Raw genomic sequence first — 27,951 nt, forward strand, 5'->3', positions numbered from 1 at the left:
GACGGGGGTAACATGTCAGATGCGATCATACCAGCACTAAGGCACCGGATCCCATCAGAACTCCGAAGTTAAGTGTGCTTGGGCGAGAGTAGTACTAGGATGGGTGACCTCTTGGGAAGTCCTCGTGTCGCATTCCCTTTTTATTTGTTTTGCGCGACGTGCAAAACAAAACGCAGGTGCGCGCCATATATTACCACGTTTTATTATTTTGCATGTTTGCGGTAAGTTTTAGCTCGTTAGTCATTATTCACGCGTCTAGCGGCGGGCAAAACAAAGTACAATCGTCTTTGTAGTGGAGCTGGGAGGGGCAAGCATAAAGGACGAAGACGGGGGTAACATGTTTGATGCGATCATACCAGCACTAAAGCACCGAATCCCATTAGAACACCGAAGTTAAGCGTGCTTGGGCGAGAGTAGTATTAGGATGGGTGACCTCTTGAGAAGTCCTCGTGTTGCATTTCCTTTTTAATTTTTTTTGCGCGAAGTGCAAAAGAAAACGCACGTTCGCGGCATATATTTACCATGTTTTATTATTTTGCACGTTTGCGGTAAGTTATAGCTCGTTGGTCATTATTCACGCGCGTAGCGGCGGGCAAAGCAAAGTACAATCGTCTTTGTAGTGGAGCTGTGAGGGCAAGCATGAGCGACGAAGACGGAGGTAACATGTCGGATGCGATCATACCAGCGCTAAAGTAGCGGATCCCATCAGAACTCCGAACTTAAGCGTGCTTGGGCGAGAGTACTACTAGGATGGGTGACCTCCTGGGAAGTCCTCTTGTTGCATTCCCTTTTTAATATTTTTTGCGCGTCGTGCAAAACAAAACACACGTGCGCGCATATATTTACCACGTTTTATTATTTTGCACGTTTGCAGTAAGTTTTAGCTCGTTGGTCATTATTCACGCGTCCAACGACGGGCAAAACAAAGTACAATCATCTTTGTAGTGGAGCTGGGAGGGCAAGCATAAGGGACGCAGACGGGGGTAACATGTCGGATGCGATCATACCAGCACTAAAGCAGTGAATCCCGTCAGAACTCCGAAGTTAAGCGTCCTTGGGCGAGAGTAGTACTAGGATGGGTGACCCCTCCTGGGAAGTCCTCGTGTTGCGTTCCCTTTTTAATTTTTTCTACACGACGTGCAAAGCAAAACGCACATGCGCGACATATATTTACCACGTTTGCGGTAAGTCTTAGCTCGTTGCTCATTATTCACGCGTCTAGCGACGGTGTTGTGGCGCGGGAAGCGCGTTCAGGAAGGGGTCGGAACCTTGGTAAATAGGCGCTGGTGCGGTTGAGATGGAGGGGTGAAAACCGTGGTAAACTTGTCTTCGTGGTTGAGTGGCAGCGGCCAAAGTAAAGTACAATCGTCTTTGTAGTGGAGCTGGGAGGGGCAAGCATAAGGGACGAAGATGGGGATAACATGTCGGATGTAATCATTCCAGCAGTAAACCATCGGAGCACATCAGAACTCCAAAGTTAAGTGTGCTTGGGCGAGAGTAGTACTAGGATGGGTAACCTCCTAGGAAGTCCTTATGTTGCATTCCCTTTTTAATTTTTTTTGCGCGACGTGCAAAAGAAAACGCACGTGCGCGACATATATTTACCATGTTTAATATTTTACATGTTTGCGATAAGTTTTAGCTCGTTGCTCATTATTCACGCGTCTAGCGGCGGCGTTGTGGCACGGGAAGCGCGTTCGGGAAGGGGTCGGAACCTTGGTAAATAGGCGCTGGCGCGGTTGAGATGCAGGGGTGGAAACCGTGGTAAACTTTTCTCCGTGGTTGAGCGGCAGCGGCCAAAGCAAAGTACAATCGTCTTTGTAGTGGAGTTAGGAGGGGCAAGCATAAGGGACGAATACAGGGGTGACATGTCGGATGCGATCATACCAGCACTAAAGCACCGGATCCCATCAGAACTCCGAAGTTAAGCGTGCTTGGGCGAGAGTAGTAGAAGTCCTTGTGTTGCATTCCCTTTTTAAATTTTTTTGCGCGACGTGTAAAAAAAAGCACGTGCGCGGCATATATTTACCATGTTTTAAGTCCTCGTGTTGCATTCCCTTTTTAGTTTTTTTGCGCGACATGCAAAAAAACTCACGTGCGTGGCATATATTTACCACGTTTTATAATTTTGCACGTTTGTGGTAAGTCTTAGCTCGTTGCTCATTATTCACGGGTCTAGCGGCGGTGTTGTGGCGGAGGAAGCGCATTCGGAAAGGGGTCTGAACCTTGGTAAATGGGCGCTGGTGCTGTTGAGATGGAGGTGTGGAAACCGTGGTAAAGTTGTCTCTATGCTTGAGCGGCAGCGGCCAAAGTAAAGTACAATCGTCTTTGTAGTGGAGCTGGGAGGGGCAAGCATAAGGGATGAAGACGGGGGTAATATGTCGGGTGTGATCATACCAGCACTAAAGCACAAGATCCCATCAGAACGCCGATGTTAAGCGTGCTTGGGCGAGAGTAGTACTAGGATGGGTCCTCGTGTTGCATTCCTTTTTTTGCGTGACGTGCAAAACAAAACGCACGTGCATGGCATATATTTACTACGTTTTATTATTTTGCAGGTTTGCGGTAAGTTTTAGCTGGTTGCTCATTATTCACGCGTCTAGCGGCGGCGTTGTGACGCGGGAAGTGCATTCAAAAAGGGGTCGGAACCTTGGTAAATAGGCACTAGTGCGGTTGAGATGGAGGGGTGGAAACCGTGGTAAACTTTTCTCCGTGGTTGAGCGGCAGCGGCCAAAGCAAGGTACTAGGATGGGTGACCTCCTTGGAACCTTGGTAAATATGCGCTGGCGCGGTTGAGATGGAGGGGTGGAAACCGTGGTAAACTTGTCTCCGTGGTTGAGCGGCAGCGGCCAAAGCAAATTACAATTGTCTTTGTAGTGGAGCTGGGAGGGGCAAGCATAAGGTACGAAGACATGGGTAACATGTTGGATCCGATCATACCAGCACTAAAGCATCGGATCCCATCAGAACTCCGATGTTAGGCGTGCTTGGGTGAGAGTAGTACTAGGATGGGTGACCTCCTTGGAAGTCCTCGTGTTGCATTCCCTTTTTAATTTTTTTTGCGCGACGTGCAAAACAAAACGCACGTGCGCGGCATATAGTTACCACATTTTATTATTTTGCACGTTTGTGGTAAGTTTTAGCTCGTTGCTCATTATTCACGCGTCTAGCGGCGGTGTTGTGGCGCGGGAAGCGCATTCAAGAAGGGGTCAGAACCTTGGTAAATAGGCACTGGTGCGGTTGAGATGGAGGGGTGGAAACCGTGGTAAACTTGTCTCCGTGGTTGAGCGGCAGCGGCCAAAGCAAAGTACAATCGTCTTTGTAGTGGAGATGGGAGGGGCATGCATAAGGGGCGAAGGCGGGGGTAACATGTCCGATTCAATCATACCAGCACTAAAGCATCGGATCCCATCAGAACTTCAAAGTTAAGCGTGCTTGGGTGAGAGTAGTACTAGGATGGGTGACCTTTTGGGAAGTCCTCGTGTTGCATTTCCTTTTTAATTTTTTTGCGCGACGTGCAAAACAAAACGCACGTGCACGACATATATTTACCACGTTTTATTATTTTACACGTTTGCGGTAAGTTTTTAGCTCATACGTGCGCGGCATATATTTACCACATTTTATTATTTTGCACATTTGCGGTAAGTTTTAGCTCGTTGCTCATTATTCACGTGTCTAGCGGCGGTGTTCTGGCGCGGAAAGCGTGTACGGGAAAGGGTCGGAACCATGGTAAATAGGCACTGTTGCGGTTGTGATGGAGGGGTGAAAACCATGGTAATTTTGTCTCCGTGGTTGAGCGGCAGCGGCCAAAGCAAAGTACAATCGTCTTTGTAGTGGAGCTGGGAGGGGCAAGCATAAGGGACGAAGACGGGGGTAACATGTCGAATGCGATCATGCCAGCACTAAAGCACTAGATCCCATGAGAACTCCAAAGTTAATTGTGCTTGGGCGAGAGTAGTACTAGGATGGGTGACCTCCTGGGAAGTCCTCATTGTATTTCCTTTTTAATTTTTTGTGCGACGTGCAAAGCAAAACGCACGTGCGCGGCATATATTTACGACGTTTTTTTATTTTGCATGTTTGCGGTAAGTTTTAGCTCGTTGCTCATTATTCACGCGTCTAGCGGCAGCGTTGTGGCGTGGGAAGCGCGTTCGAGAAGGGGTCGGAATCTTGGTAAATAGGCGCTAGTGCGCTTGAGATGGAGGGATGGAAACCATGGTAACTTGTCTCCGTGGTTGAGCGGCAGCAGCCAAAGCAAAGTACAATCGTCTTTCTAGTGGAGGTGGGAGGGGCAAGCATAACAAACGAAGACGGGGTAACATGTCGGATGCGATCATACCAGCATTGAAGCAGCGGATCCCATTAAAACTCCGAAGTTAATCGTGCTTGGGGGAGAGTAGTACTAGGATGGGGGAGAGTAGTACTAGGACGGGTGACCTCCTGGGAAGTCCTCGTGTTGCATTCCCTTTTTAATTTCTTTTCCGCGACGTGTAAAACAAAACGCACGTGCGCGGCATATATTTACCACATTTTATTATTTTGCACGTTTGCGGTAAGTTTTAGCTCGTTGCTCATTATTCACGCGTCCAGTGGCGGCATTGTGGCGCGGGAAGCGCGTTCAGGAAGGGGTCGAAACCTTGGTAAATAGGCGCTGGTGCGGTTGACATGGAGGGGTGGAAACTGTGGTAAACTTGTCTCTGTGGTATAGCGGCAGCGGCCAAAGCAAAGTACAATCGTCTTTGTAGTGGAGCTGGGAGGGGCAAGCATAAGGGATGAAGACGGGGGTAACACGTCGGATGCGATCATACCATCACTAAAGCACCGGATCCCATTAGAACTCCGAAGTTAAGCGTTCTTGGGCTGATTAGTACTAGGATGGGTGACCTCCTGGGAAGTCCTCGCGTTGCATTCCCTGTTTAGTTTTTTTGCGCGACGTGCAAAACAAAACGCAGGTGCGCCGCATATATATATATATATATATATATATATATATATATATATATATATATATATATATATATATATATATATAAATATATACCATGTTTTATTATTTTGCACGTTTGCGGTAAGTTTTAGTTCGTTGATCATTATTCACGCATCTAGCGGCGGCGTTGTGGCGCGGGAAGCTCGTTCAGGAAGGGGTCGGAACCTTGGTAAATAGGCGCTGGTGCGGTTGAGATGGAAGGGTGGAAACCATGGTAAAGTTGTCTCCGTGGTTGAGCGGCAGTGGCCAAAGCAAAGGGCAATCGTCTTTGTAGTGGAGCTGGGAGGGGCAAGCATAAGGGACGAAGACGGGTGTAACATGTTGGATGCGATCATACCAGCACTAAAGCACCGGATCCCATCAGAACTCCGAAGTAAAGCATCCTTGGGCGAGAGTAGTACTAGGATGGGTGACCTCCTTGAAAGTCCTCGTGTTGCATTCTGTTTTTAATTTTTTTTGCGCGACGTGCAAAAAAAACGCACCTGTGCGGCATATATTTACCACATTTTCTTATTTTGCACGTTTGCGGTAAGTTTTAGCTCGTTGCTCATTATTCACACGTCTAGCGGCGGCGTTGTGACGCGGGAAGCGCGTTCGGAAAGGGGTCGGAACCTTGATAAATAGGTGCTGGTGCGGTTGAGATGGAGGGGTGGAAATCGTAGTAAACTTGTCTCCGTGGTTGAGCGATAGCGGCCAAAGCAAAGTACAATCGTCTTTGTAGTGGAGCTGGGAGGGGCAAGCATAACAGACGAAGACGGGGGTAACATGTCGGATGCGATCATACCAGCACTAAAGCACCGGATCCCATCAGAACTCCAAAGTTAAGCGTGCTTGGGTGAGAGTAGTGCTAGGATGCGTGACCTCCTGGGAAATCCTCGTGTTGCATTTCCTTTTTAATTTTTTTGCGCGACGTGCAAAACAAAACGCACATGCGCGGCATATATTTACCACGTTTTATTATGTTGCATGTTTGCGGTAAGTTTTAGCTCATTGCTCATTATTCACGCGTTTAGCGGCGGTGTTGTGGCATGGGAAGCGCGTTCGGGAAGGGGTCGGAACCTTGGTAAATAGGCGCTGGTGCGGTTGAGATGGAGGGGTGAAAACCATGGTAAACTTGTCTCCGTGGTTGAGTGGCAGCGGCCAAAGCAAAGTACAATCGTCTTTGTAGTGGAGCTGGGAGGGGCAAGCATAAGGGACAAAGACGGGGGTAACATGTCGGATGTGATCATACCAGCACTAAAGCACCAGATCCCATCAGAACTCCGAAGTTAAGCATCCTTGGGTGAGAGTAGTACTAGGATGGGTGACCCCTCCTGGCAAGTCCTCGTGTTGCATTCCCTTTTAATTTTTTCTACCCAACGTGCAAAACAAAACGCACGTGCGCGGCATATATTTACCACGTTTTATTATTTTGTATGTTTGCGGTAAGTATTAGCTCGTTGCTCATTATTCACGTGTCTAGCGACGGCGTTGTGGCGTGGGAAGCACGTTCGGGAAGGGGTCGGAACCTTGGTAAATAGGCGCTGGTGCGGTTGAGATGGAGGGGTGGGAACCGTGGTAAACTTGTCTCTGTGGTTGAGCGGCAGCGGCCAAAGCAAAGTACAATCGTCTTTGTAGTGGAGCTGGGAGGGGCATGTGAAAGTGCAACTATCCCTAGGTGGGTTTGGTAATTCATAACAACATATAGCTCATTGAGCTAATGCTATTCCAAGATGACTATTTCAGGAAAGCTCAATGATTGGCATGGCATGGATGTGAAAGTGGAACCCTCAAAATGCTAAGGACAAAGGATTGGCTCAAGCTCAAAAGCTCAAGACTCTTCATTTTATATTTTAGTGATCCAAGATCACATTGAGTCTTTAGGAAAAGCCAATACTATCAAGGAGGGATGAGGTGTTGCTTAATCAGCCTCTTGCTTTATGTGCTTAGTGATATGCTCCAAAACCCTCAACTACTTTCCCATATCCACATATGACCTAAACCCTAAGCCAAACTCGGTCCTACCGATTCTTTCTATCCGGCGCCACCGAGTTTCACTTGTCATAAGCCACTGGCAAACCCTAGCAATTCGGTTCTACCAATAGGGATCTCGGTCTCACCGAGATGGGATTGCAAACTCTCTGTTTCCCTTTTGTAACTTTTCGGTCTCACCGAAAGAGCGAATCGGTCCCACCGAGATTGCAATGTAAACTCTTTGTTTCCCTTTTGTAACTTTTCGGTCTCACCGAAAGAGCAAATCGGTCCCACCGAGTTTGCCTGACCAACTCTCTGGTTAGCTTATTACCAAACTCTGTCTCACCGAGTTTGTGTAATCGGTCTCACCGAGATTACGTTATGCCCAAACCCTAACCATATCGGTCCTACCGAGTTGCATGTCAGTCCCACCGAAAATCTCTAACGGTCACTAGGTTTACCTTTTCGGTCCGACCGAGTTTGTTGATTCGGTCCCACCGAGATTGGAAAACTGTGTGTAACGGTTGGATTTTGTGTGGAGGCTATATATACCCCTCCACCTCCTCTTCATTCGTAGAGAGAGCCATCAGAACACATACACAATTCCAACTCATATGTTCTGAGAGAGAACCACCTACTCATGTGTTGAGACCAAGATATTCCATTCCTACCATATGAATCTTGATCTCTAGCCTTCCCCAAGTTGCTTTCCACTCAAATCTTCTTTCCACAAAATCCAAATCCTATGAGAGAGAGTTGAGTGTTGGGGAGACTATCATTTGAAGCACAAGAGCAAGGAGTTCATCATTAACACATCATTTGTTACTTCTTGGAGAGTGGTGTCTCCTAGATTGGCTAGGTGTCACTTGGGAGCCTCCGACAAGATTGTGGAGTTGAACCAAGGAGTTTGTAAGGGCAAGGAGATCGCCTACTTCGTGAAGATCTACCGCTAGTGAGGCAAGTCCTTCGTGGGCGATGGCCATGGTGGGATAGACAAGGTTGCTTCTTCGTGGACCCTTCGTGGGTGGTTAATTCTTCATGGACCCTTCGTGGGTGGAGCCCTCCGTGGACTCGCGCAACCATTACCCTTCGTGGGTGGAGCCCTCCATGGACTCGCACAACCGTTACCCTTCGTGGGTTGAAGTCTCCATCAACGTGGATGTAGGATAGCACCACCTATCCGAACCACGGGAAAAACATCCGTGTCTCCAATTGCGTTTGAATTCTCCAAACCCTTCCCTTTACATTCTTGCAAGTTGCATGCTTTACTTTCCGCTGCCAATATACTCTTTGCATGCTTGCTTGAATTGTGTGATGATTGCTTGACTTGTCCTACAATAGCTAAAAACTGCCAAGAACTAAAATTGGGAAAAGGTTAAGTTTTTATTTGGTCAAGTAGTCTAATCACCCCCCCTCTAGACATACTTTCGATCCTACAAGTGGTATCAGAGCTTTGATCTCCATTTGCTTTGATCTCCAAAGCTTTTGGTGGTCATAGCCTTGGTTTCACAACCAAGGAGAGTATGGCATCTAGCGAGGGAAATTATCACCGTAGAGGTCCTTACATTGATGGTACTAATTTTGCTAGTTGGAAGCATAAAATGAAAATGCATATTCTTGGACATAACCCCGCCGTTTGGGCTATTGTGTGTGTTGGTTTGCCAGGTGACTTCTTTGATGGGAAAGAACCAAACCGTGAAGCTACCGCGGATGAGTTGAAGATGTTGCAATACAGTGCTCAAGCTTGTGATATTCTCTTCAACGGATTGTGCCCCGAAGAATTCAACAAAATCAGCCGTCTTGAGAATGCAAAGGAAATTTGGGACACTTTGATTGATATGCACGAAGGTACCGACTCCATCAAGGAATCCAAGTTGGATGTGCTTCAAAGTCAACTTGACAAGTTCAAAATGAAGGATGGTGAAGGTGTCGCTGAAATGTACTCTAGGCTTGCTCTCATCACAAATGAGATTGCCGGCTTAGGAAGTGAAGAGATGACCGATAGATTCATCATCAAGAAGATTCTAATAGCATTGGATGGAAAATATGATACCGTGTGCACATTGATCCAAATGATGCCCAATTACAAAGATCTCAAGCCAACGGAGGTGATTGGAAGAATTGTTGCTCATGAGATGTCACTTAAGGATAAAGAGGAACTTCACAACAAATCAAGTGGTGCCTACAAAGCCTCATGTGAAGCCCCTACATCATCAAGTGAGAAACAAAACTTCAATGAAGAATTGAGCTTAACGGTGAAGAACTTCAACAAGTTCTACAAGAGTAGAAGCAAAGATAGAAGCTCCAAGTCAAGGTCCTACAATGACAAAAGATCTTCTAGTCGAGAGCGAAACTGCTACAGTTGTGGAAGACCCGGACACTATTCCAATGAGTGTACGGCTCCCTATAAGAGAAGAGAAGATTCTCCAAAAAGAAGAAGCAAAGAATCACCACCAAGAGAGAGAAGGAGTAGAGATGATCGTTATGAACGAAGATACTCACGGAGAAGCAAGGATTCAGAAAGGAAGGAAAAATCATCAAGGAGCTACACAAAACAAAGACATCAAGCTCATGTTGGTGAATGGGTATCCGGCTCCGACTCCGAGAGCCACTCCGAGAGAAGTTATCACTCCGACTATGAAGATACTCAAGATGAAGGTGTTGCCAGTCTAGCACTTGTGTCAACCAACTCCTACGACATATTTGACTCACCAAATGAAGGAATTGGAAGATGCTTCATGGCCAAAGGTCCTAAGGTAACACACCCCGAGTATGTTGATTTCAATAGTGATGAAGATGACTTGTTAGGTGATGATTTGCTTGTTGACAACTCTAGTGATGAATACTATGATGAAACGTCAATTAATCATGCTAATCAAGATAAAACGAATGACAATGATAAGGAGAAGATTGAGGCTCTAACTAAAGAACTAAACACTCTTAAGTGAGCTCATGAAACTATCTTCGAAGAGCATCGAGAACTTTTAAGAGCTCATGAGAAATTACGCTTTGAAAAGCTCAATCTTGAGCAAGAGCATGAGTTCTTAAAAGCAATCAATGATGATCTCCGCAAGAAAAGTTCTTCTTACATTGCCAAGCGTTTACTCTTATCCACTTACATGCCTCAAGTCAAGTCTAGTAACAAGAACAAGAAAGATTCTTCCTCTAGCAGTAACAATGATCATGCTAAATCCAATATTGTTGCTTCTAGTAGTTCTCTTGATTCCACTAATGATTCTCTTAGCCAAGTTACACTTGAGCAAGAAAGGGGCAAGCATAAGGGACGAAGACGGGTGTAACATATTGGATTCGATCATACCAGCACTAAAGCACCGGATCCCATCAGAACTCCGAAGTTAAGCGTCCTTGGGAGAGAGTAGTACTAGGATGGGTGACCTCCTTGAAAGTCCTCGTGTTGCATTCCCTTTTTAATTTTTTTTGCGCGACGTGAAAAAAAACACGCACGTGCGCGGCATATATTTACCACGTTTTCTTATTTTGCATGTTTGCGGTAATTTTAGGTTGTTGCTCATTATTCACGCGTCTAGCGGTGGCGTTGTGACGCGGGAAGTGCGTTCGGAAAGGGGTTAGAACCTTGATAAATAGGCGCTGGTGCGGTTGAGATGGAGGGGTGGAAATCGTAGTAAACTTGTTTCCGTGGTTGAGCAATAGCGGCCAAAGCAATGTACAATCTTCTTTGTAGTGGAGCTTGGAGGGGCAAGCATAACTGACGAAGACGGGGGTAACATGTCGGATGCGATCATTACCAGCACTAAAGGACCGGATCCCATCAGAACTCTGAAGTTAAGTGTGCTTGGGCGAGAGTAGTGCTAGGATGGGTGACCTCCTGGGAAATCCTTGTGTTGCATTCCCTTTTTAATTTTTTTGCGTGACGTGCAAAACAAAACGCACGTGCGCGGCATATATTTACCATGTTTTATTATGTCACACGTTTGTGGTAAGTTTTAGCTCGTTGCTCATTATTCACGCGTCTAGCAGCGGCGTTGTGGGGCGGGAAGCGCCTTCGGGAAGGGGTCGGAACCTTGGTAAATAGGCGCTGGTGCGGCTGAGAAGGAGGGGTGAAAACCATGGTAAACTTGTCTCCGTGGTTAAGCGGCAGCGGCCAAAGCAAAGTACAATCGTCTTTGTAGTGGAGTTGGGAGGGGCAAGCATAAGGGACGAAGACGGGGGTAACATGTCGGATGCGATCATACCAGCACTAAAGCACCGCTTCTGATCAGAACTCCGAAGTTTAGCGTCCTTGGGCGGGAGTAGTACTAGGATGGGTGACCCCTCCTCGGCAGTCCTCGTGTTGCATTCCCTTTTAATTTGTTCTGCGCGACGTGCAAAACAAAACGCACGTGCACGGCATATATTTACCACGTTTTATTATTTTGCATGTTTGCGGTAAGTTTTAGCTCGTTGCTCATTATTCACGCGTCTAGCGGCGGTGTTGTGGTGTGGGAAGCGCATTCGGGAAGAGGTCGGAACCTTGGTAAATAGACGCTGGTGCGGTTGAGATGGAGGGGTGGAAACCGTGGTAAACTTGTCTCCGTGGTTGAGCGGTAGCGGCCAAAGCAAAGTACAATCGTCTTTGTAGTGGAGCTGGGAGGGGCAAGCATAAGGGACGAAGACGGGGGTAACATGTCGGATGCGATCATACCAGCAGTAAAGCTCTGGATCCCACCAGAACTCCAAAGTCAAGCGTGCTTGGGCGATGGTAGTACTAGGATGGGTGACCTCCTGGGAAGTCCTCGTGTTGCATCCCCTTTTTAATTTTTTTGCGCGATGTGCAAAACAAAACACACGTGCGCGACATATATTTACCATGTTTTATTATTTTGCACGTTTGCGGTAAGTTTTAGCTCGTTGCTCATTATTCACGCGTCTAGCGGCGGCATTGTGGCGCGGGAAGAGCGGTTGGGAAGGGGTTGGAACCATGGTAAATAGGCGCTGGTGTGGTTGAGATGGAGGGGTGGAAACCGTGGTAAATTTGTCTCCGTGGTTGAGCGGCAGCGGCCAAAGCAAAGTACAATCGTCTTTGTAGTGGAGCTGGGAGGGGCAAGCATAAGGGACGAAGACGGGGGTAACATGTCGGATGCGATCATACCAGCACTAAAGCACCGGATCCCATCAGAACTTCGAAGTTAAGCGTGCTTGGGCGAGAGTAGTACTAGGATGGGCGACCTCCTGGGAAGTCCTCGTGTTGCATTCCCTTTTTAATTTTTTTGCGTGACGTGCAAAACAAAACACACGTGTGCGGCATATATTTACCATGTTTTATTATGTTGCACATTTATGGTGAGTTTTAGCTCGTTGCTCATTATTCACACGTTTAGCGGCGGCGTTGTGGCACGGGAAGCGCGTTCGGGAAAGGGTCAGAACCTTGGTAAATAGGCGCTGGTGCGGTTGAGATGGAGGGATGGAAACGATGGTAAACTTGTCTCCGCGGTTGAGCGGCAGCGGCCAAAGCAAAGTACAATCGTCTTTGTAGTGGAGCTGGGACTTGCAAGCATAAGGGACGAAGACGGGTGTGGGAGTCCTGGATTAGGGGGTCTCCGGATAGCCGGACTATCTCCTGGGAAGTCCTCGTGTTGCATTCCCTTTTTAATTTTTTTGCGTGACGAGCAAAACATAACACACGTGTGCGGCATATATTTACCACGTTTTATTATGTTGCACATTTACGGTGAGTTTTAGCTCGTTGCTCATTATTCACGCGTCTAGCGGCGGCGTTGTGGCGCGGGAAGCGCGTTCGAGAAAGGGTCAGAACCTTGGTAAATAGGTGCTGGTGCGGTTGAGATGGAGGGGTGGAAATGATGGTAAACTTGTCTCCGTTGTTGAGCGACAGCGGCCAAGCAAAGTACAATCGTCTTTGTAGTGGAGCTGGGACGGGCAAGCATAAGGGACGAAGACGGGTGTGGGAGTCCTGGATTAGGGGGTCTCCGGATAGCCGGACTATCTCCATTGGCCGGACTGTTAGACTACGAAGATACAAGATTGAAGACTTCGTCTCGTGTCCGGATGGGACTCTACTTGGCGTGGAAGGCAAGCTAGGCAATACGTATATGGATATCTCCTCCTTTGTAACAAACCTTGTGTAACCCTAACCCTCTCGGGTGTCTATATAAACCGAAGGGTTTTAATCCGTAGAACAACAATCACAACATACAATCATACCATAGGCTAGCTTCTAGGGTTTAGCCTCTCTGATCTCGTGGTAGATCAACTCTTGTAACACCCATATAATCAATATTAATCAAGCAGGACGTAGGGTTTTACCTCCATCAAGAGGGCCCGAACCTAGGTAAAACTTCGTGTCCCCTGCCTCATGTTACCATCCGGCCTAGACGCATAGTTCGGGACCCCCTATCCGAGATCCGCCGTTTTTGACACCGACATTGGTGCTTTCATTGAGAGTTCCTCTGTGTCGTCGCCGTTAGGATTGATGGCTCCTACTATCATCGATAGCCATGTGGTCCAGGGCGAGACTTTTCTCCCCGGACAGATCTTCGTATTCGGCGGCTTTGCACTGCAGGCTAATTCGCTTGGCCATCTGGAGCAGACAGAAATCTACGCACCTGGCCATCAGGTCAGATTTGGAAGTTTGAATTACACGTCCAGCATCCGCGGAGACTTGATCTTTGACGGATTTGAGCCACAGCCGGGCGCGCTGCACTGTCGCGATGGGTATGACCTAGCTCTGCCGCCGAACAGTACCCTAGAAGCCGCGCCCGCATCAGCTCCGACCCTTAGATCGGGGCCAACTGTGCCAATCGAGGACGGGTGGTTAGACACCACCTCAGGGGTTGCAGTCTCAACGGCGATCGAGCCAAACAATAGCATAATCCTCTACGCAGCCCGTGACTCCAAGGTGCCGGACTCTTTTTCTGACTCCAAACCGCCCGCGCCCCTGCCAATCGAATCTGATTGGGCGCCGATCATGGAATTCACTACCGTGGATATCTTTCAGCACTCACCCTTCGACGACATTCTGAATTCACTAAGGTCTCTCTCTTTGTCAGGAGAGCCCTGGCCGGATTATGGCCAACATGATTGGGATTCGGACGACGAAGAAATTCGACGCCCACCCACCACCCACTTAATAGCCACTGTCGATGACTCAACCGACATGCTCGATTTCGGCTCCGAAGACATCGACGGTATGGACGACGATGCGGGAGCCGAAGAGGAACCACCGCCCACAAGGCGCTGGACCTCCACTTCATCATATGACGTATGCATGGTGGACACACCAAACGAAGACGACGACGAGGAACGGAAGGATGCACCGAAGGCTTGTTCCCTCGAGAAGCAGTCAAAGCGGCGGCGCAAGCGCCGCCCCAAATCCCGCCTCGGCAGAAATAACGATCACACAGACCTAGCGTTGGAGCAGGGCGAACCACTGCCGGACCACGGCAATCCGGGGAATCAAACCGAACAAACCAATTCTGTCAAAGATAATAGTCCGGACGACATAACGCCGGACAGGCATCCGGAGCAGCAGAATGCCCGTCAAAGGCTTGTGGCCACCACGAGGAGTCTGAAAAAGCAGCAGCAAAGGCTCAAGGCTGCGCAAGACACACTCCAAATCAGATGGAGTAAAGTACTCAACACAGCAGCGAGGTACGGCAACAATCTCCCCACCAAGAGCTACCCAAAGCGGAAGTTGCTACCTAAATTCGATGAGGAGGCCTCAGACCCCCCACAACCAAATATCAACGCAGCCACCTGGCCGGATAGACGACCTCACGGCCAGCATCAAGCGACAAACAAACCAATACGCGATCCACGCGAGGGCTCGCACCAAAAGGACGGCGCAACCAGATCCATCTATGGACCACACAAGCGCGCCCCAGCATACAATGTAACACAACAAACATCCGAACAACGCGGTACACCCAGATACAGGGGTGCCGCACACCCCCTCTGTTTCACCGATGAGGTGTTGGACCATGAATTTCCAGAGGGATTCAAACCCGTAAACATAGAGGCATACGACGGAACAACAGACCCTGGGGTCTGGATTGAGGATTATATCCTCCATATACATATGGCTCGAGGAGATGATCTCCACGCCATCAAGTATTTGCCCTTCAAGCTCAAAGGGCCAGCTTGTCATTGGCTTAAAGGCCTCCCCGAAAATCCATTGGAAGCTGGGAAGAGCTCGAAGACGCTTTTCGGGCAAATTTTCAAGTGACTTATGTCCGACCTCCGGACGCGGATGATTTGAGTCATATAACTCAACAGCCCGGAGAGTCAGCCCGAAAACTTTGGAACAGGTTTCTCACTAAAAAGAACCAAATCGTCGACTGTCCAGACGCCGAAGCCTTGGCAGCTTTTAAGCATAGCGTCTGTGACGAATAGCTCGCCAGACACCTCGGCCAAGAAAAGCCGAGAATGATGGCAGCATTAACAAGCCTCATGACCCGCTTTTGCGTGGGTGAGGACAGCTGGCTAGCCAGATGCAGCACCAGCGACCCCAGTACATCTGAAGCTAGAGATGGAAATGGGAAATCACGGCACAACAGCAGTAACAAAGGCCAGAACAAAGAAGACAACACGAAGAGCACGACAGTAAACGCCGGATTCAAAAGCTCTCGGCCAGGTCAGCAAAAGCCGCCCTCTAAAGGCGCCAGAGATGAACTGTCCATCCTAAACACAATTCTGGACCAAATATGTCAGATCCATAGCACCCCTAGTAAACCTGCTAAACATACCCACAAAGAATGTTGGGTCTTCAAGCAGTCCGATAAGCTCAACGCCGCATACAAGGGGGAGGATACACCAAGCGAAGACGAGGATGAGCCTCTCAAGCAAGACACTGGCTAACAAAAGAAATTTCCACCAGAAGTCAAAATAGTAAACGTGTTACACGTGATCAAGGGAAGAAACAAAACGGCACTCCCAGAACAATATGCCCAAGGGCCTATCACCGCGGAGTCCTGCCACTGGTCGTCTCAACCGATCACTTTCGACCATCGTGATTACTCAGCAAGTATCCGGTGTGCAGGATGGGCTGCCCTGGTATTAGACCAAATAAATTGACGGATATCACTTCACACGAATCCTGATGGATGGTGGCAGCAGTCTAAACATGATATATCAGGATACAATCCGCGAAATGGGGATAGACCCAACAAAAATTTGCCATAGCAATACTACCTTTAAAGGAGTAACGTCAGTCCCAGGGGCTCATTGCACGGGCTCCCTGCTACTACAAGTTATATTCGGCTCCCCCGATAACTTCCGTAGCGAACATTTAACCTTCCACATCGCTTTGTTCCAAAGCGGCTATCAAGCACTACTCGGACGCGAAGCTTTCGCTCGCTTTAATGCAATACCGCACTACGCTTCCCTCACACTCAAGATGCCCGGACCACGTGGCATCATTATAGTAAATGGAAGTATTAAGTGATCTTTGCGCGCCTAAGAGAGTGCGGCTGCCTTGGCAGCCGCACACCAAAAAAGGCCTCACCAACTAAAGCATTTAACAGGTCGTCAAGACCTCGGACACGGTTAGACGAGTCCAGCACAGGTATATGTAATTCATACCGGATCAATGGTCACACCCCTATACAAGGGGCTCAACGCGCGCACACAAGTGGCAATTTTTACTCATCCTGAATTATACTTCGTTCCTTTAAAAACTATCCTTTTGCACAACAACTTTTTCACCTAAGTTCCTCTCTTTTACAGATGATCATCGTGCTACACCCGCCCAGGATACGGCACAACAGAGACATAGGCGCGGACGTGCAGTAGGGACCCGTCCCAAGGATTCTTTTTAGATTAAGACCCTGCGTAAACCTTTTTTACTGTCTCTTGTTGATACATATCCACCGAATTCTCAGCGCAGTTGAGAAGGATGCTGGCGTCTTGGCATGTGGCCACGTCAGAATAATGCACGTACCTGGACACAAGGGGCTTCTTACGAAGGGCACTATTTAGGCCCGGTTTATACCATAAAGACCAAATACCTTAGGGAGTGTTCGGCGTCGTGAGTTTGGCCTTATATGCATCAGCTCCGAATCATTGCCTTTGGTCAAATGTTGGGTTTGCTCGGCTCCTATGTTTTGGTTCCTTACATTCCGCTTTACCGGCTAAGGTAGCACCAGGAGAACTACTGCGATTGTGCCCTGGTTCATCCGGACAAGCACCTCAGTAGAGAAAGCCAAAAACTGACTGTCATGATATAGCGTGAGACTGGTCAACCACTCAGTGACCTAAAAGAATGTTAGAATTCCTCAGCCTTAATGAAGGGCCGTTTTCCGGCCAGGCATATACGCACCCCGCGATCGGGAGAGTGCGGAGCCACCAGGGGCTATCTAGTATCCCCACTGTCAAACTCCTATGGCTAAGTGAAAGTGTTAAAGCATTATAGTCCGGTTGCCTTGCTCGCTATGCTATCACCTCCTTCATAGGACCAAGACATTGGGTTAAGTGTGAACACGTGTTTTTTGCGAGCACCCCCGCATTTTATGCGTGGGGGTTGAAGCCGACGACTGCAATCTTTCAGGTTATACATAGGTATACATAAACGGCCGCACATGAGGCATCATACTACTTTCAGGCAAAAGTATAAAAATAACCTTATAAAAAATTCATAAAAGCATTGTGCTTACAATGCAAATACATATCACTCAAACATAATATTTTTCGAGCAGTGGGCCTCTATCAAACGAGCACCCTCGAGAACCTCCTCGAAATAGTGCTCGGCAGCCACCCGGCCTATGGCCGAACCCTGCGCCATAACAGTGGTAGCGTCCATGTCCGCCCAGTATGCTTTAACACGGGCAAGGGCCATTTGCGAGCCTTCTATGCACGCCGACCTCTTCATCGCATTTATGCGCGGCACTGCATCAAGGAACTGCTGCACTAAGCTGACATAGCTGTTCGGTTTTGGCCTTTCCGGCCATAGCTGATCCACAACAGACCTCATAGCGAGTCCGGACAACCTATTCAGTTCGGCCCATTCGGCTAGCTGGTCAGTCAATGAAAGCGGACGCTCTGGAACGTGGAATTGCGTCCAGAATAGCTTGTCCACTTCACGATCTGTCTGACCTTGGAAGTACTTGGCAGCATCGGCAGCGCTCGCCGCCAAATCCATATACACATCTGCCGAACTCCACAGCCGATCCAGAGGGGCATACCGTGGATCTCCGAACTTCATGCGTAACATGAAGGATTTCCCAGCCGCAATATCACCGGCTTCCCGCATCTCCTCCTTCTTCGCTCTCATAGCAGAACGGGTGTCTTTGTCCGCCGCCGCGGCCTTCTCAAGGTCCATTGCCTTCGCTCGGTTTTCTTTCTCAAGGACCCGACAACGGTCGGTAGTGTCTTTTCATTCTACGGCCATCTTGGCCATCTTCTCCTGGCTCTCATAATGTGCGGCCTTCTCGGCTTTCAACTCTTTGGCCGCCTTCAAAGCAGCCGCATTACTAATCCTTGCTTGTTCCTTGGCTCGGGCAAGTTCCGCCCGCAAGGCTTCCATGGTGGCAGCTCCATCTGCAGTCACAACATATTACAGATACTGGCATTACGCTGCTCTTACTATGTGGCATTCACCGGATAATAACACTTACCCTGTGCCTCGTCAAGCCTCTTGTTAACAAGCTCGATGTCGGCGTCTGCCGCATCCAGTTGCCGTTTTAATTTGGCAAACTCACTAGTCCGGCTAGCCACCGGAGCTTCCACCACCTGCACATAGGGGCAGTCTGGTTATTGCCTGGGAATATGATCCTCTGTTCACCGCCGTTCTCGACGACAACCAGAGTCTCAGGGGCTACTATCTACACAGGGCACACTTAACATGTGCAGTACTATCACATATTATCTCACGTACCTCAAAGCCCACCAGTAGACTCATAAAGGTTTCATGTAATCCGCTTTCGGCGGACGATATCCTCTCCATCACTGTACCCATCAGCATACGGTGTTCTTCTGAGATGGCCGCTCGCCCCACCAACTCCCTCAGAACGTCTGACCGCACTAGACGGTGCCGGACTCTTTTGTATGCTCTCTTCGGGAGCCGGAAACTGTGGACTTCGGGGGCCTACGGGATTATGTTCTGGCCCCACCGGATCCGGAGAGGCCCTCCGTGACGACACTTCGGGGTCGCCCACTTCTGGAGCGGAGGAGTCCGGGGGGGGGTGCGTTTCGCTCTCCATCATCTCTGGAAGAAGATCCCCCGAAGACGAGCTCATTTGAGAGGGGCTAAGGCCCGAACTGCAAGATACATGCGGTGGTTATTTTCTCAGAGCAAAAAGATAGCATACCTTTACTATTAAAATATTTTGGATCACTTATGACTCGTTGGAGGGCTGATCCCCCCGCGGAATTTGTGCGGCAAAAGCACCCCCCGAGGCAAGACCCTCTTTGGGAGACTTCTTCTCTCGTTTGGAGGCTTCGGCTTCTGGATCCTCGGAAGCAGTCCTTTTTCTCCCCCGGTCGTCCTCCTTCGTGGAGACGCTCGTTCCCTCGGTTGGAACAGGCAGCGATGGGGGCCCACGTCCACCCTTATTATCCCCCCCGGTATCTTCCTTCAAGGGCTCCGGGCAAGGTGCGACCTCGAGCATCTTTTCCAATACCGGATTTTCCAAACCCTCAGGGAGGGGGGCCAAACACCGAATCATCTTCGCCTTTGTTAGCCAGTCCTGGTCAAAAAGTGAACTCTCATAAATAACTTCGAATAAAAGACAGTGTGTTCGGCTAGAGGATTTCTTACTTGTTCGGCGGCGCGGTTACTGCTCAGGCCCACGTCCTCGGTAATATCTGGACATTCTACTTGAGGTCCGAAGAATGACTTGTACATCTCCTCGTGCGTCAGTCCGAGAACACTTTGAATGGCACGTGGTCCCTCTGGGTTGAACTCCCATAAGCGAAGGGGCCGGCGTTTGCAAGGCTGGACTTGACGAACCAGCATAACTTGTATTACCGCAACCAAACTAAAATCTCCCTCGAAGAGATCTTTGATGCGGCTTTGCAGTATAGGCACGTCCTTGGCTGGAACCCAGCTCATACCCCTGCTAATCCATGACATCAGTTGTCGTGGGGGGCCCGAGCGGAAAGCGGGGGCAGCCGCCCACTTGGCACTTCTGGGAGTCGTAACGTAAAACCACTCCCGTTGCCATAGTTCGGACACCTCTGGAAAGGAACCTTTCGGCCACGGAGCTCCTGCCATCTTGCCTATTGATGCACCTCCGCACGCTGCATGTTAACCCTCGATCATCTTCGGCTTTACTTCAAAAGTCTTGAGCCACAGGACGAAGTGAGGGGTAATGCGGAGGAAGGCCTCACACACAACAATAAATGTCGTGATGTGGAGAAAGGAGTCCGGAGCTAGATCATGGAAATCTAGCCCGTAATAAAACATCAAGCCCCTGACGAAAGGATCCAGAGTGAGGCCTAGACCTCGAAGGAAGTGTGAGACGAACACAATGTTCTCGTTGGGTTCGGGAGTAGGGACGATCTGCCCTCGAGCAGGCAGCCGATGCGAAACCTCGGCGGTCAGGTATCTGGCCTCCCTCAACTTCTTAATGTCCTCTTCCGTAATGGAGGAGGGCGTCCATCGGCCTTGAAGGTTGGATCCGGACATGGTTGAAGATCCGGAGCACCTAACCTGGGCTTTGGGTGTTAGAACTCGAGGCGGGGGAAGGGTTCAATTGAGGACGAGAGGGAAAAAGCAAAAACCTTGTCCCCTTATAATGAGGGTGAATATCAAGCATCCTCTCCGTAGCCGTTTGGGACTTGCCTATAATCTAGGAGTCCTAGACACGGTTGGGTTACCCACGACCGCATTAATGAGAATCCCGTAATTAGGGGAACACGCTCCGCTTCGGCGAGACGTGTCAAGAAACCGCCTCGCATTATATGTGGAGTTGGTTAAGAGAAAAGGTTCGAATAATCACCGGGCCATGACATGACGTCATGCCGCCAGAACAAGCCAACAAATTAGATCCGCGAAAATGTTATTCTCTCTGCGGTGGAATGTGGAATTTATTTTGCATGGTCGGACACTATCCTCGTATTCAAATTCTTCTGTCATATATTCGGAGAAGGAACCCGCCTTGCAATGCCGAAGACAATATTGCGTGTCGGGCTCATCGTCATTGAAGCCTGGTTCAGGGGCTACTGTGGGAGTCCTGGATTAGGGGGTCTCCGGACAGCCGGACTATCTCCATTGGCCGGATTGTTAGACTACGAAGATACAAGATTGAAGACTTCGTCTCGTGTCCGGATGGGACTCTACTTGGCGTGGAAGGCAAGCTACGCAATACGTATATGGATATCTCCTCCTTTGTAACCGACCTTGTGTAACCCTAACCCTCTCCGGTGTCTATATAAACCGAAGGGTTTTAATCCGTAGAACAACAATCACAACATACAATCATACCATAGGCTAGCTTCTAGGGTTTAGCCTCTCTGATCTCATGGCAGATCTACTCTTCTAACACCCATATCATGAATATTAATCAAGAAGGACGTAGGGTTTTACCTCCATCAAGAGGGCCCGAACCTGGGTAAAACTTCGTGTCCCCTGCCTCCTATTACCATCCGGCCTAGACGCACAGTTCGGGACCCCCTACCCGAGATCCGCCGGTTTTGACACCTACAACGGGGGTAACATATTGGATGCGATCATACCAGCACTAAAGCACTGGATCCCATCAGAACTCCGAAGTTAAGCGTCCTTGGGTGAGAGTAGTACTAGGATGGGTGACCCCCCTAGGAAGTCCTAGTGTTGCATTCCCTTTTCATTTTTTCTGCACGACATGCAAAACAAAACGCAGGTGCGCGGCATATATTTACCACGTTTTATTATTTTGCATGTTTGCGGTAAGTTTTAGCTCGCTGCTCATTATTCACGCGTCTAGCGACGGCGTTGTGGCGTGGGAAGCGCGTTCAGGAAGAGGTCGGAACCTTGGTAAATAGGCGCTGGTGCGGTTGAGATGGAGGGGTGGAACCCGTGGTAAACTTGTCTCCGTGGTTGAGCGGCAGCGGCCAAAGCAAAGTACAACTGTCTTTGTAGTGGAGCTGGGAGGGGCAAGCATAAGGGACGAAGACGGGGGTAACATGTTGCATGCGATCATACCAGTACTAAAGCACTAGATCCCATCAGAACTCCAAAGTTAAGCGTGCTTGGGTGAGAGTAGTACTAGGATGGGTTACCTCCTGGTAAGTCCTTGTGTTGCATCCCCTTTTTAATTTTTTTGCGCGACGTGCAAAACAAAACGCACGTGCGCGACACATAATTACCACGTTTTATTATTTTAAACGTTTGCGGTAAGTTTTAGCTCGTTACTCATTATTCACATGTCTAGCGGCGGCGTTGCGGCGCGGGAAGCGCGTTCGGGAAGGGGTCGGAACCATGGTAAATAGGCGCTGGTGTGGTTGAGATGGAGGGGTGGAAACCGTGGTAAACTTGTCTCCGTGGTTGAGCGGTGTCACAGCCCTAGAATTTGATTGCAAATAGTTGCACAAGCATTCATGCATCATGTCTAAATTTCTTTGAAATTTGAAACGGGGATTGTTGAAACCCTAGCACCAGATCAAGTCGAATAGGTTCAACCTAAAATAATCTTCAATGAATCCAAAATGCCTTTGAAAATGCTCATTATTTTTGTTAAAGGTGAAAATCTCTGCCAAAAATGGTGCAAATATTTTTAGGCCATTCTGGATATTTGACTTAATTCATAAGTGTTTGAATTTGGGCATTTAATTGCTATAAATATTATTAAATGCTCCAGCAATTCTGGAAATAGATAAGGGCCTCTGATAAAATTCAGTTATTGCCCATAATTAATTTCAGGATTTATAGAAATGATCTGGTGTTTTTACTAAATCAAAGACAAATTGCAAAAGTAGAAAACAAAAACAAATGGAAAGGCAGAAGACTTACCTGGGTCAACTTACCTGGCACGCAACAGGCCCAGTACTATAGCTGGCGGCCCAGCCCACCACCGCTGCCCCCTGTCGTCTTCCTCCTTGGACAGAAGGACAGGGGCACGTGCTCGCCGTCTGCTGGCCACGCGCAGGCCACCTCCACCCTGCCTGCTTCACTCCCTCGACGCCCTGAACACGCCACGCACTCCCCTCAACCCCTTGCATCTCTCCCCTCTCTCCCAGGACTCCCTCTCCCTCCTCTGCTCGCTTCCGCAGCGCCACCGACTGCTGCCGTCGACGCCGCTCGCCACCACCGGCCACCCCACGCCTTGCCGTTGCCCTAAGAAGCTCCGCCTCGTCCCCCTCTTCATCCTCACCGAGCCACATGGCGCCAGAAGCCCCTGGACATCGCCAGCACCGTCGTTCCCCTTGTCGGTCACCGTGGATCCTCGCCGTCGATTCAGGAGCTACAGGGCATCCCCGACCTCGCCCTCGCGCTCGTTAGCCACGCTGTTAGCCTTCGCACCTAACCTCTCTCTCCCTGATGTCGATTTCTTTCTCTAACCGCGGGCTCCGTCGAGTCTGAGAGTTCCTCGCCGCCTGCCACGAGGTCGCCGTGGCTAGAGCTCACGGACGCCATGTCTGAGCGTACCACCATGTTCTGCGCGTCCCCAGGAGACGAACGCGACCACCCAACCACCCTTCCATGCGCCGTAGGCCTTTTCCCCGTCGAGGCCGAGCTAGCACCGCCGCCCCGAGCTCGTTTCCGGCGAGCCCGCACCTAGTTACCTACTTCCCTGGATGCGGGCGGGCACGAGCTGCGCTCCAGTGGCCTCGACCACCGCTCTCCTGCCCTTTCGAGGGGTCATCGCCGCGTTTCCAGGTCACCGACGTTGAGCTCCGGTGATGCTGACATGGATCTAGCTTAATTAGGCCTAACCACTAATTAGCACTAACCTAATTGACCCTATGGGTCAATGACATGTGGGGCCTGGCCCCTGATTAACTTATTAGTTTACGTTTAGTTAAACTGGTTTAGTCACTGTGAGACCGACATGCAGGACCCACGCGTCAGGTTTGACCTGACCAGGTCTGTTGACCTGTTGACATCATGCTGACGCAGTAAAGAATTTTCTGGATTTAAACTTATTCAGAAAATTCCAGAAATTGTTACAAACTTCAAAAAAATCATAGAAATTAAACTGTAACTCCAAATGAAATAATTTATATATGAAAAATTATCAGAAAAATCCAATCTATCCATCTGTACCATTTTCATGCATGTTAGAATAACTTATGTCTACTGTTTAGGACAAATCATATAAATGGCATTTGAATTTGAACCTTGGGTTCAAACCAACTTCATTTAAATCATAGCTAGATGCATTAGCTCAAATCACAACATATTGCCATGTCATGATCATGCATCATATTGTGGCATTGCATTGATTGTGTTCTTTCTCAGTTGCCGGTGTTTGTCCCCTCTCGATAGACATGGTTTCGATGATGTGATCGATGACACCAATGAAGAACTATACTATCTTCAGAAGTGCTAGGCAAGCAAAAACCCCTTGTTCAGTCCGATACAATCCCACTCTCTCACTCCTGCTCTCTTTTACTGCATTAGGACAACAACATTTCAACTGTTACATGCTACGGTAGCTGAACCCTTTTCCTCTACATGACCTGTCATTGCCACAGTAAATAGATGAAACCCACTAGCATGAGTCGGAGCTGTTTGAGCCCTGATGTGCCTACTCATTCATGCTTGTTTGTCATGCCTGCTACTGCTTAGAGTTGAGTCAGGTCTGGTTCATCGGGGATGAATTGGAATGGTGATGAACATGTCCTACTATGTGAGAGCTAAGTGTGTGAACACGATTTCGTAAAGGTAGTGGTGAGAGGCCATGTAGGAGTACATGGTGGGTTGTCTCATTGAAGCCGTACTCGGGAACTGAGTTCTGTGTTTGTGATCCATGAACAATTACTACCACGCATTGGAATGCTTAAGTGCCCCTCTCGACTTATTAATCTACCTGATCTCTGTCCAGGAGTTGCAACTAGTTTCTGGTGTTTGTAGGTAGTGTTAGTAGTCTACCAAGTGGCACCCGGTACAGGTGGGCTTGGGACAGACTAGGCACAATGGCACGGGGTACCAAGTGGCACCCGGATGGTGGGCTTGGGAACCCTGCTCACATCGTTTGGGGCCGTGAGCGACACCCCGGTCGGATCTCCTTGCGGATGGAACCCGAATAGGCGATAAACCTAGACGAGAGACTTGTGTGATTAGTCAGGTTGTGGCCGACTCCCTCACCAGGCTTCCGCTTGAAGGTTGTTGAGATACACGACGTGTACATGGTGGTAAGTGGTGAGAGCGTGTGTGAAGAAGTACACCCCTGCAGGGTTATCATTATCTATTCGAATAGCCAGATTCCTCGGATATGTAAAATTGGACCCCTTGCATAGTTCATAGACAAGTGAAAGTGGATACTCTAAAATGCACAAGATAAGCGTGAGTGCTATGGATGGCGTTCTCGTAGGGAGACGGGAGCGGATCCATAATGGTGTATTGATATGGTGAATATGTGGACTCGTGTGTGCCACCGCAAAAGAGTTACTTGCAGTCGTAGTTCAGGATAGCCACCGAGTCAAAGCTGGCTTGCTGCAGTTAAATCCCACCATCCCTTTGTTGATAATGATACATATGTAGTTAGTTCTGATGTAAGTCTTGCTGAGAACATTTGTACTCACGTTTGCTTAATTTATGTTTTGCAGAGAGAGACTTCAATCTCGCCAGTAGTTTCGTGTGTACTTCGACATTTAGCTTGTTACGTCAGCTACAATCTTGTACCCTTGGGAGGGTCTTGTACATAGTCGGGCTTCTCAGCCTTTTTCATTTATAGTTGTCTGTACTCAGACATGTTTATGCTTCCGCTTGTTGCTTCTATGCTCTGTATGTTGGGTCATCAGACCTATGCTTGTAATACCTGGCTCCTCGGAGCCTAATGAATAAATACTCTGAGTCGTAGAGTCTTGTTGTGATGCCATGTTGTATTTGCACATATCGAGCATATTGTGTGTATGATTGAAATGCTTGGTATGTGTGGGATCTGACAACCTAGTTGTTTATCCTTGGTAGCCTCTCTTATGGGGAAATGTAATCTTGTGCTTCCATGAGCCATAGTAGTCCGCTACAGCCCGGTTCACCGGAGTCCTGCTAGACCAGCACTACTGCTCCAAAACACTTTGACTGTCCGACATGTGATTCACTTCATTCATGTGTCTGTCCCTTCGGGGAAATGTCATGCGGTGAAATTCGGAGTCCTGTTAGCCCAGTTGCTACAGCCCGGATTCACACGCTACTGACCGACATGCTCGATGTTGATTCATGTATGCCTGTCCCCGTAAGTTAGTGCCACTTTGGGTTCACGACTAGTCATGTCATCCTGAGTTCTCTGTCATATGGATGCTAGCGACACTATCATATACGTGAGCCAAAAGGCGCAAACGGTCCCGGGCCATGGTAAGGCGACACTCGTGGGGATACCGTGCGTGAGGCCGCAAAGTGATATAGGTGTTACAGGCTAGATCAGTGTGACTTAGAATTGGGGTCCTGACAGCTTTGGTATCAGAGCCTGACTGCCTGTAGGATTACCAAGCCAAGCTGGTCGAAGTCGTGTCTAGAAATGCTTTAGTTATATAAGGGAATTGATTGTGGATGGGAACGTAAGGCTCTTTTTACTCCTTATCCTCATGACCTTTTGATCTGAGTCATCTTATCTTTTCTATGGGGTTAAGAACTAGGCTTCTCTTCTATCTCTCAGGATGACGTGTTACTAAACCGTAGTTGCCTAGGATTGTTGAGTTCAAGCCTCAGTTCAGTTCCTACTACTTCCATATGTTCATAGCTGGCCTCAGAACCTTGATATTGTGATGTTGAGTGGTTATGCCACCATTTTGCAGGATGTCTCAAATCATTTTGAGCATTTACAGCCGTTATGTTGTCTGAGTCATCCCAGGTTTCTACATAGTCTGATGCATTTGCAAATCCATTCTTTCCATTCCCGCTGCCCCTTTGGGCCAGATTAACCACACTAACCGGTGTGTTGAGGTACCACTGCCTCAGTATTTATGTTGGAGCTATTATTATGACCCTAGTTGTCTTAGAGAACCTCTCAGTAATCTAGCAATGCTTTGCATCCCAGTGTGATGATTCTGGCCATCATTCTCGAAAGCATCCCGTGATGCCATTTAGTTAGTAGGTATTCTATTCCTGGGTACTTGATCCAAGATTCACTCTACTTACCTCGTGTTGATAGTGTTGCTCGTACCTTTAGGTTATTAGTAACCTTTGCGATAGTCCTCGAGGTCCGTGGTATTTCCTTCCTCCAAATACCATGAACTGCTTATGGCAGAAGTTATTTGAACCAAAGGATCACAATCAGAGTACTCTTGAGAAGTTCTCCATTCATAATTGTGACTCTACCAGTCCTACCTCTCTGCATGGGTTATCCGGAAGAGACATGTTGAACTTGGTTCCACATACTAATCTATGCATCCACAACTCAGAAAGTTATATGTTCCTTGAGTTGACCCTCCTCGGTTGTATTCCGACCCTAGTCTATCAATTGATAGTCAGGAATAGTTGTGCATTCGTGTTCATGGATGCCTATTATTCTTGTGGTCCGTTAAGCCATTCTACTTCAGAATGACTAGGAGAAACAAACTCCAGTACCTCATCCATTTCTAGGATTGGGTCAAAGTAGTTGTATCCCCCAGATCAAAATGCCAATTCAACTTTTATTCTATTCTATTCTGAAGTATTACCATCTTATGCCAAGATTGTCATGAGAATTGCACCATCTCTTATGAATTCTTGACGTAGTGATACTTCCCGTCATCATTATTCATTCCTCGGTGTCGTGTTGTCGCAATCGGAATGCCGACTAATGAATCGTGATGTGTGAAATCTATACTCCTAGCAACTGTGTTGCCTGGTAGTTAATGGACAATATTCTCATTCTTAGCGTGTTGGTTATTAAATCATCATCCTAAAATTGATCATGCTACCTATGTCCATATTTCTGGTGCACACTTCGGTTAATGAGTTAGGATTATTAATC

At 48.4% G+C, this 27,951-nt stretch overlaps 16 non-coding genes and 6 pseudogenes across 16 annotated transcripts; all 22 read left to right on the plus strand.

Annotated features, from left to right (window-relative positions):
• Positions 1 to 17: 17 nt before the first annotated feature.
• On the plus strand, positions 18 to 136 carry LOC119295730. The gene has a single exon (XR_005144191.1). It is a non-coding gene; the product is annotated as a 5S ribosomal RNA (ribosomal RNA).
• Positions 137 to 342: 206 nt separating this feature from the next.
• On the plus strand, positions 343 to 461 carry LOC119296236. Its single transcript, XR_005145033.1, has one exon. It is a non-coding gene; the product is annotated as a 5S ribosomal RNA (ribosomal RNA).
• Positions 462 to 668: 207 nt separating this feature from the next.
• LOC119296416 lies at positions 669 to 787 on the plus strand. The gene has a single exon (XR_005145194.1). It is a non-coding gene; the product is annotated as a 5S ribosomal RNA (ribosomal RNA).
• Positions 788 to 993: 206 nt separating this feature from the next.
• LOC119297300 lies at positions 994 to 1,114 on the plus strand. Its single transcript, XR_005145612.1, has one exon. It is a non-coding gene; the product is annotated as a 5S ribosomal RNA (ribosomal RNA).
• A 312-nt stretch (positions 1,115 to 1,426) lies between these two features.
• LOC119297395 lies at positions 1,427 to 1,545 on the plus strand (annotated as a pseudogene).
• Positions 1,546 to 1,873: 328 nt separating this feature from the next.
• Positions 1,874 to 1,971, plus strand: LOC119297372 (annotated as a pseudogene).
• A 412-nt stretch (positions 1,972 to 2,383) lies between these two features.
• Positions 2,384 to 2,487, plus strand: LOC119297469 (annotated as a pseudogene).
• Positions 2,488 to 2,926: 439 nt separating this feature from the next.
• On the plus strand, positions 2,927 to 3,045 carry LOC119296843. The gene has a single exon (XR_005145410.1). It is a non-coding gene; the product is annotated as a 5S ribosomal RNA (ribosomal RNA).
• A 329-nt stretch (positions 3,046 to 3,374) lies between these two features.
• LOC119297191 lies at positions 3,375 to 3,493 on the plus strand. The gene has a single exon (XR_005145574.1). It is a non-coding gene; the product is annotated as a 5S ribosomal RNA (ribosomal RNA).
• Positions 3,494 to 3,886: 393 nt separating this feature from the next.
• Positions 3,887 to 4,003, plus strand: LOC119297348 (annotated as a pseudogene).
• A 325-nt stretch (positions 4,004 to 4,328) lies between these two features.
• On the plus strand, positions 4,329 to 4,468 carry LOC119297387 (annotated as a pseudogene).
• A 329-nt stretch (positions 4,469 to 4,797) lies between these two features.
• On the plus strand, positions 4,798 to 4,915 carry LOC119297098. Its single transcript, XR_005145526.1, has one exon. It is a non-coding gene; the product is annotated as a 5S ribosomal RNA (ribosomal RNA).
• A 398-nt stretch (positions 4,916 to 5,313) lies between these two features.
• LOC119296181 lies at positions 5,314 to 5,432 on the plus strand. Its single transcript, XR_005144985.1, has one exon. It is a non-coding gene; the product is annotated as a 5S ribosomal RNA (ribosomal RNA).
• A 328-nt stretch (positions 5,433 to 5,760) lies between these two features.
• LOC119296297 lies at positions 5,761 to 5,879 on the plus strand. The gene has a single exon (XR_005145069.1). It is a non-coding gene; the product is annotated as a 5S ribosomal RNA (ribosomal RNA).
• Positions 5,880 to 6,207: 328 nt separating this feature from the next.
• On the plus strand, positions 6,208 to 6,328 carry LOC119297340. The gene has a single exon (XR_005145626.1). It is a non-coding gene; the product is annotated as a 5S ribosomal RNA (ribosomal RNA).
• A 3,920-nt stretch (positions 6,329 to 10,248) lies between these two features.
• LOC119297014 lies at positions 10,249 to 10,367 on the plus strand. The gene has a single exon (XR_005145486.1). It is a non-coding gene; the product is annotated as a 5S ribosomal RNA (ribosomal RNA).
• Positions 10,368 to 10,695: 328 nt separating this feature from the next.
• On the plus strand, positions 10,696 to 10,815 carry LOC119296930. Its single transcript, XR_005145454.1, has one exon. It is a non-coding gene; the product is annotated as a 5S ribosomal RNA (ribosomal RNA).
• Positions 10,816 to 11,143: 328 nt separating this feature from the next.
• On the plus strand, positions 11,144 to 11,264 carry LOC119297410 (annotated as a pseudogene).
• Positions 11,265 to 11,592: 328 nt separating this feature from the next.
• Positions 11,593 to 11,711, plus strand: LOC119296131. Its single transcript, XR_005144887.1, has one exon. It is a non-coding gene; the product is annotated as a 5S ribosomal RNA (ribosomal RNA).
• Positions 11,712 to 12,039: 328 nt separating this feature from the next.
• On the plus strand, positions 12,040 to 12,158 carry LOC119296049. The gene has a single exon (XR_005144711.1). It is a non-coding gene; the product is annotated as a 5S ribosomal RNA (ribosomal RNA).
• A 9,417-nt stretch (positions 12,159 to 21,575) lies between these two features.
• Positions 21,576 to 21,695, plus strand: LOC119296650. Its single transcript, XR_005145354.1, has one exon. It is a non-coding gene; the product is annotated as a 5S ribosomal RNA (ribosomal RNA).
• Positions 21,696 to 22,023: 328 nt separating this feature from the next.
• Positions 22,024 to 22,142, plus strand: LOC119296527. Its single transcript, XR_005145275.1, has one exon. It is a non-coding gene; the product is annotated as a 5S ribosomal RNA (ribosomal RNA).
• Positions 22,143 to 27,951: the final 5,809 nt, after the last annotated feature.

Source organism: Triticum dicoccoides, chromosome 1A, assembly GCF_002162155.2.
Source record: "Triticum dicoccoides isolate Atlit2015 ecotype Zavitan chromosome 1A, WEW_v2.0, whole genome shotgun sequence".
Classification (NCBI taxonomy): Eukaryota; Viridiplantae; Streptophyta; class Magnoliopsida; order Poales; family Poaceae; genus Triticum; species Triticum dicoccoides.